Here is a 9028-nt window from a genome sequence, read left to right on the forward strand (position 1 = left end):
TTGTGAGGACCAGACATGGTGACGTGTTTTCCAATAGTGAAACCGGCGCCAGATAGATAGGTATGCAAATAAGCAAATCAAATCGTTTTGATGTGTTAACAGTGGCATGTAAAGCATAATTATGGAGTTTATTTCGCTATATTTGAGAGGAGGAGAGAGTTAAAAAAAAAAAAAAAGTATGATCCTATAGAAACTTAATTTCAGTTTCTGTGTGTGTCTCTGCGTACAGCTGTTGTCTTCCCAGACAAATTTTATCTCACTAATCAATCAGCCTCCAGAGGCCGGCGCTGGACGTTAAACTTCAGCCTGTCAAAACACAATTTAACATACCGTAATCTGGAGCGCAGCAAACCTGAAACGCTGAACTTTTAATGAACTGAGAAAACCTCCAAATTGCTGGTTGTAAGCAATGATTCAATTAAAGCTGTGAGAGCTGAGCCCCAAAACACGGCCCGGGGAGCCCATCCCAAAGACATGTCTACTATTTCCCCAAAGACCAACGCTCAGTGAGGAACCAGAGCTGAAGATAAGGCCGGCTGGACAGCCAAATCTCTTAACAGTCTGCTGTCACCCTCTAAATCACACACCTTTCCCACCATTTCTCCAAGTGTGAGCATCGCAGGTTTTACACGTGACATATATCTTGCAGAGGCTTTGTTGGATATGGAAACACAATGAGGAGGTGAAATCTCTGAGTGACTCGAGCCAACTTTTTCAAACATCTGCGAGCAGACATGCTGCAGGGTCACCACGTCTCCAAGGCCCCAACCACCTCGTTTCAATTTAGGTTTCCAGAAACGAATATTGCAATCACCTTCTTATTGCTCCATTTCCATCCGCTTGCACAGAGATGGACAATAGACAGGACAGTCTAAAAGTAATCTAAGCACCTCGAAACAGACCATCCGAGTGTAATGTCCCACACTTTTCCTCAACTGCTCACACAAGGCCTTTTGCTCCGTCTTCTTTCTTTCATTCTCATCAATCATCCCTCTCTCCATGGCCACACATATCTCCAGATGCTTGCTGTGACCGCCCCACCATACCAGACTCACACACCCCTCCAGCCTCAGATTCCCTTCGCCACCAAAAATTGAACGGTAAGCTCAACATTTACACACAGACCTCTCTTAATTCATTGTAATGAGCAGCTTTGCGACAGCTTTAGAGCACAGGCGTGCAAGGCATGTCATTTGAACGAGCAGAGCTGTTGTGTGCGTTTGGTCGCTATTCTAGTTCACCCATCTGCTGGTGACGGACAATTATCGCGCCACGATTAGAGCCAGATCAGAAATACTTGATTTTTTTTTTTTTTACAGAGGGAGACATGTATAAATGCAAAATTGTTTCTGGTTTTGAGAACGCTCATACCATACCCGTTTTACTCCCCAAATATTTTTGGCTATATATCTTTCACCCTCAGCAGGGTGAAATATGAGGTTGTTTTCAGTTCCAGTGTATGCAGTCCATTAACTAGCTATGTGAATTTACAAGAGAAATATGGAAAACTTACAAAAATATGACAACAATTTTTACAAAATAAGTAAATATATAATGTTAAGTTTTACATGTTGGAAAATACACTCCTCTCACATAATTCTCTGCAAGAAAGCAAATAAGCATATTTTTTCAAAATGTTGAACTGTTCCTTTAAACCAACGATGGGTACAACAGGTTGAATCTCCTCATATACCACCCTGATGAAGAATTATATCTGAAGATAGCTGAAAACAATTGAGTAATACAACATTGTATTATGAAGTTGTGCAACTTGTTTAAAGGAACAGTGTGTAACATTTTGGGGGATCTATTAGCAGAAATGGAATATAATATTCCTAACTATGTTTTCATTAGTGTATAATCACCTGAAACTAAGAATTGTTGTGTTTTTTTTAGCTTAGAATGAGCCCCTATCTACATAGGGAGTGGGCCATCTTCACGGAGTCCAAAAAAAGAAAAAAATCTTCACCGAGTCCGCCATGTTGCTCCGCCATGTTTCTACGGTAGCCCAGAACGGACAAACCAAACACTGGCTCCTTATGTGTTTTCACGCTACCTGAAGGCCACCGTAGTTCTCCGACACACCTGGAAAGGGAGGAGTGAGCGGAGAGTAATCAGTTGGTTGCAATCTGCAACCTCATCGCTAGATGCCACTATATCCTCCTCACTGGTCCTTTAATTTGGATGATATTGAATGCAAAATAGTGTCATATTTGAGACTGAAATGAATACAAAATTTGGCTTCTAGCAGAGGGATAGGGACTCGCTCTTTGGGCTTCTGTATGTATCAAAAAGACCGTAAGAAGCTGACAAAACAATCTTACAACAAGGTCCAATTAGTGGCCACCGTAGTTCTCCTACACTTGTCACACAGGAGAAGTTTCAGCTGGTTGCAATCTGCAACCACACCGCTAGATGTTGCTAAATCCTACACACTGCACCTTTAAGGAAAATAAGGAAATTAAAAAGAAGATTGTGTGATACGACCGAAAGCTCTACAACAGCTACTAAATGGACCTTGTGTTGGGATTGTTGTGTCACCTGCTGTTTCCAAGGCCAAGAATGAACTTTTGACTTTGACTATAAACCAACCCCTTGACTATAAGAAGCTGGAAACACACAGCACTAACATATCATCACCATTTAAGTTGACATGGCGAACTGGGGTTGTGTTTCTGGCCACCTGATGAATGTAAATCCAATATTCACTCTCCTTCTAGCTGTGGTTGGTCTCCATCACCTCCTGAGAGGAATATCTGGCTCATCAGCAGCTAAATGCTCCACAATGTTCACAAGCCAGTCGTCAACTTTGTCTGTATACTGTTTGGTGCCGAGCAGCTTTCTAGCGTATAATTGGTTTGTAGAGCTTTTTTTAGCTGTAAAACAACTTCTTGCTGTGTCCAAAAACGGTCCTGGTGAACATCAAGACTGAAACCAAAACAGTAAAGTTGCAGCCAGAAAAGCAAAAACAACGAGTTGAAAGATGCTAAAACGCTTCGTAAAGCTGCAGTCGGGTGATAATTCTCCGTCGGGTTTATTACCACCAGTGAGCCCTTTCACACGCAAGTAGTTATGTGAACAAAATAACTCTTTACTCTCATAGAACATTTTATTGACATTGAAGCAGAGAAGGTCAAGCAGTGCACACGTCAACCTTATTTACCAGCATGGCCTTGTTGTCGGCTCAGTCCTGCCTACTCTTGCACTGCAGTGTGGGTATGCGACTCTGATTAAAATGTATGCATGTATCTCTGCGTGTATATGAGCAGGCCAGTCCAGCAGGCGTCTGTGCAGCACATGGCTGTCCGATGCATGGTCTCTGCTCCCTGGTCTCTCCTCATTAGCCTCACACAGTGCAGCCATTCCCCTCTCGCCCCCCCCCTCACCTCCTCCTCCTACTCCTCCTCCTCCTCGCCTCCCTCTCTACCTTCCACACACAAGGGGAAGAGCGAACCTTTTGTTTTCTGTGTCCGACCTGCGCCCCGTTTCCAGCCCTCCTCCTTTTCTCTCCTTCTCCTCTCTCCACCGACTAAATCTCTTTTCCGGCTTGATACTGCTGAAAACCATATGGCGTGTGACATCATCAGGGCAGGAAGCAGGGAGAGGGGAATGGTAGAGCAGGGGAGAGAGATTGGCTTGCCAGGTCTTTGTGCAGTGATGTCAGCAGAAAAGCACTCTGGGAGGCCCCGTTGGGGGGTGAGAGCCGAGCAGGTTGGAAATTTTTATCTTTTTTTTTTTGAGATTTCACTCCCACCTGGATAATCAGGGAGCTAATGGAGGGCAAGTAGAGAAACCTTGATGTTAACATGTCAGGTCATGAACTTCCTTTACTGTGTGTGTTTGGTTGCAGGTGCTGTTTTCTCCAAAAAATGTCTCCATCAGCAAGTTGCAAATAAGGTTTGGGCTATCTTCAGATGTTTCGGTTTCATCCTGTGATGCTAAAAAACCTTCTGCGGATCATCTGTCTACCTCTTCCTTTTAGTCACTGGCAGTCCCAATCTGCTCACCAGGCTTTATATCTGTCAACCTCCCTCCCTCCCGCTTTTGTTCTCTGGGTGAACTCTGCAGCTTTGTGTGAGATCCTGCTCTCCATACCATCACTGCCGACCCATCCAGCTCTCTATCAGCACACACGGAGATGCACATAAACACTCCGTTAGCCACTCACACAGTCAGCATCTCTCTCCTTCACACACACATGCACCCAAATACCCATCCCCTCTGATTAATGGCAGAGCTGGGGAGGGTGCCAGGCAAGGAGGGAAGGCATTAGGAGCAGAGGAGGAGAGGAGGAAGGAGAGGCTGCTGCAGCTGTGGTTTTGGAGTCGGTCTCTGCACCCCCTTGCTGCCCCCTCTCTCTCTCTCTCTCTCTCTCTCTCTCCATCTCCTCTCTGGCTCCTCCAGGGACACACGCCTTGGCCCGGCCCCAGGATCCAGGGAGTCAGGACCAGGCTAAGGGGGAGAAAAAGGGGGGAACAAGAGAGGGGAGGAAGGATATCACAAAAGAAAGAGAAAAACAGAGCTGGCCTAATACGAAAGCATTGTCAGGCAGCACCTACATAAACTGCAAATAAGAGTGCATGGGATGTTCCTCAGAGGGTTTTTCATGGGCAAAACGGCACAAAGCATCATATTTCCAAAAATATTTGAGCCTGCTAAAGTTTGTTGATATTTTACATTGCAACAAAATCAGTACTCAGTTTTCTCAGAGTTGGAAATAAACTGCATCTACTCAAGTGCCATACTTAAAGGTAGGGTTGGTAATCTTGAGAAACTAGCACTACTACTCTAGATTTATAAAATGATCCAATCAAAACACCAAGCCCAGTGTTGCCAACTCTTTTCCAACAGCACTAGCTCCAAAAGTTGCTAAATCTAGCGAGAAATATGCCAGGTTGGCAACACTGACAGTCCGTCCCTTCAGGTCTCCCTCCAACTCCACTCCCCCAAAATTATCATTATGAACGTAAACAACGAACATGGCTATTGTTAGTATTCACAGCTGTCAAGCTAGCAGCTTGTGGAAGACTCCGATGACACACAATGAGTGCACGGACAGAGTGAGTGCAGACGGGCAGTCCGTCCAATCATTACATTCGAGCCAAATGAAATGATTGGACGGGTTTATTACAATTGTTGTGGTAAATTTTCATTGTGTTTTCATAAAAGTATAAGTTGTTTTTACACAGTATGTTCATATACTAGGGTATTTTGGTTAAAATATATATCAAATGTATCATTTATTCTTTCACACAAGCTAATGATAATATTACATAAAGTAATGTGTGTCTGATGCATTAGTGAGGGAAAACACACTGCCTCTCTAGTTGGAAGAAGTGGATCATGGCAAGGGGTTTCTAGCAGAAGGATGACTAAGCCAGCAAAACCTCTGTCAACACTACCTGAAAAGTTGACACTACTAAGATTTGAGGGGGGAGCTGATACAAACTGTTGGAGAAAACGTTGGCTCATCTTGAGATCTTACACCTCTAGCGGTGACATGAATGGAGCAGGCTTGAGGTAAAAAGGTTAGAGTCGTAAATTTGTCAGAGATGGGACCGAAATAAAACTGGAACGTTGAGTTTGCAAGAAAATAATGAGTTTTGGGCATTTTGCCCACTGAGGGTGAAGAACGTGAAAGAAAATTGTGAATGAAGCTCATGGTATATAAGGAGAACTGGTTTGTCATGTATGTTAGTCCTCCGTTCGAACTGACGACTCGTGTTTGTTTTTGGCGACAGAAATAAACACTTTTGCATCAAACTTTGAAAACTTCTCCAGTGCAGTTTTTGATCTGATTTTGAAGATTCCAGTAGACCTTAATTTTATAAGAAGTGTTGAAGATAAGAGAAGCAGTCTACTATCGGCCCGAGACGTTTTCTTGACCTTCAACACAATCCTGCGACACCTACAGATATACCAGATTTTTTTTAACATTTTTTTTTGTCAGAGCATTTGATTTATTGATTGCTGTCGGGATGTAATGAGAATTTCAACTAATATAACAAATATGTTTGTAAATTCTTTCCCAATCCTACCCTTAACTTCATTTTTGAGATCATAGCATTTTACTGAAGTATTTCTATTTTTGCATTGATTAATTAATTTTAGTCACCGAAATACATTGAAAAATTGTATTATACTTTTTGTATGCAAAGCATATCAGCATGGAACTAACTTGAAGGGTAACTATAGTGGTTTTGATGCCGAAAAGAAAGTGACGCCAAGGGGTGTGACAAAGCGGCCGTATGTGACGAGTGGGGATGAGAACATGTTGCACAAGCTCACTCATTCACATTTAGCAAGGCTGCAGATTTTCTACAGGGGAGGTGTTTAGCCATTGTCAGACAAGTAGTACCTCTATGAGTACATGCTGATATGTGCCACATGCCGGACAGGAAAGTCACAATAACTGAAGTTTAGATCTGCAGATGTAGACATGTCAATGTTGCCCCCTCAGGGCAACGAAAGTAGACAGTCACGCCACGTGCAGGCAGTCAGTTTATCACATTTTATCCACTGGAAGGGCACCCTAGAGGCCACCTTATCACATTTTCTCCACTGGAAGGGCACCCTAGAGGGCACATCATCATATTTTCTCAACTGGAAGGGCACCCTAGAGGGCACATCATCATATTTTCTCAACTGGAAGGGCACCCTAGAGGGCACTTCGTCATATTTTCTCCACTGGAAGGGCACCCTAGAGGGCACCTTATCACATTTTCTCCACTGGAAGGGCACCCTAGAAGGGCACTTTATCACATTGTATCCACTGGAAGGGCACCCTAGAGGGCACATCATCATATTTTCTCAACTGGAAGGGCACCCTAAAGGGCACTTCGTCATATTTTCTCAACTGGAAGGGCACCCTAGAGGGCACCTTATCACATTTTCTCCACTGGAAGGGCACCCTAGATTGCACTTCATCATATTTTCTCAACTGGAAGGGCACCCTAGAGGGCACCTTATCACATTTTCTCCACTGGAAGGGCACCCTAGAGGGCTCTTTATCACATTTTCTCCACTGGAAGGGCACCCTAGAGGGCACTTCATCATATTTTCTCAACTGGAAGGGCACCCTAAAGGGGGGTTTATCACATTTTCTCCACTGGAAGGGCACCCTAGAGGGCTCTTTATCACATTTTCTCCACTGGAAGGGCACCCTAGAGGGCACCTTATCACATTTTCTCCACTGGAAGGGCATCCAAGAGGGCACTTTTGCTGCGGTCGCCCCTCTTGGTGCCCCCTTGAGTCCACCAGTGCTTCCCAAGGAAGATGAAGAATGATGAGGATGGAAAGAGAAACAGTAGAAAGTGGGAGTATGAACCTAAGAGAGCAGACACTGGATGAACATTTGTGCGTTACACGTGGCTGGCTTGCTTCTCTTTTGTAATCTTGTCAAAAGCACTTGTAATAAATTCAGCCTTAATGTGTACAGAAGTGGAAAATGTCCTTTTAACAGTGAAGAGGGCGTGATTTTTCATGGTTGGGGGAGGTGTATACAGAGGGCTCATCCTTATTACATTTGAGATAAGCATATCAGCTTTCCACTTCATGCTAAATCTTATGCATTGACCTATGGCTTTATTGGGAGCCTGACTCAACATATGTAGGGTGTTTGCCTGTGCGTGCTTGAACCCAAAGTGTGATCTGCTCACCCCCACTGCCCTGCCGACCTGGGTTAGTGTGTATTTGAGGCCTATTCTCTCTCTCCTCTCCCCCACTACTCTCAGTGTTTTATGGGCTGTGTGCTGCGGTGCAGTGACCTCCCTCTCACCCCGGTGCCACCCAGCCGGTGCAGGATTCAGGCGCGCACGGCCCCTGCCAAAACCCCATAGCGCCACATCTGCAATCCATAAACGCCAGCCACTCTCGCTCTCCTATTCCCTCGCCCACACCGCCTTAGACTCTCACACTCCTCCATTTCACTCTGTCTCTCTCTCTCACCCACTAACTTTTTATTTTAATTTCCAAATTCTATGCATCCCCCTTTTTTTGCATTCCTTTCGACTGCTTCCTCCCACCACTTCTGGTTTTATTCACGCTGAAACATCAACTGGCTCTTCCCTTATCTCTCACTCCCTCGCTGCCCCCTTCTCTCTCTCCTTCCGTTTTTTTCTATCCACATCCAACGGAAAAATCTCTCACCCATTATATCTTCAGTGGGAGCCAACTAAGTGTGGTGGCAGTGAACTGGGAACCACAAGACATTCCGGATCCAAACAGCACTAAGTCACCAGCGCTCATGTCTTGTGACGGCGGCCTGTGCCAAACACACAGTTCACTTATGGGCTGGATGCAGCTTTACCACGTCGCAGTTGGTCCCCAAACAGTTTATCTGTTTCAAATTGATAGTGTCAGGGAAAAATGTAGTGTGCGCATCTAAACTGTTTTTGTACATGTGTTACTTTAAGAGCATTCTCCATCAAGGGGGTATTGAATTCCCCCTCCCCTCGCCATGAACCGCTGGCCAGCAGAACACCCCTCCCCTCGGCCTTAACAAGATGTGTTCAACACATCACTGTTACTGTGCCCTTGCCTTAATACATGTACAAAAAAAAAATACTAAAGTTGGAAATAAATTGAGTGTTACCACAAAACTGTCCAGAGCTCCCAGCTTGCCCCCCATGGGCAATGGAGACATTAGTCTTTCTCGATTGTATTATCTTTTTACTTGGACTTTTTTGCACACGGTGAACTTTTGCTCCCCTCCGTTTCTTGGATCATGTTTTCCTCTCCATCCCCAAGTCTTCACCTTCTGGTTTCCCAGACATATTGGCATGCCTCTGTGGTGCAGTCCCAGCACAGCCCAAAGGATGAATCATGTTGCTGCAAGCATGCAAGAGCTCAGCTTTATGATAAATACTGCAATTTATAAATCAGTGTTTTCCCTAAGCAAGAAAAGAAACGGGGCAGGGAAGGACACAAAGCATTTCAGTTTGAAAGCAACAGAGAGGTCGTGATCCGAGTGTGTTGACTAGAGGCTTCAGGTCAGGGCCAGACCACCATGGAGAGAGAGAGAGAGAGA

This window comes from Sebastes umbrosus, chromosome 7 (genome assembly GCF_015220745.1).
Source record: "Sebastes umbrosus isolate fSebUmb1 chromosome 7, fSebUmb1.pri, whole genome shotgun sequence".
Taxonomy (NCBI): Eukaryota; Metazoa; Chordata; class Actinopteri; order Perciformes; family Sebastidae; genus Sebastes; species Sebastes umbrosus.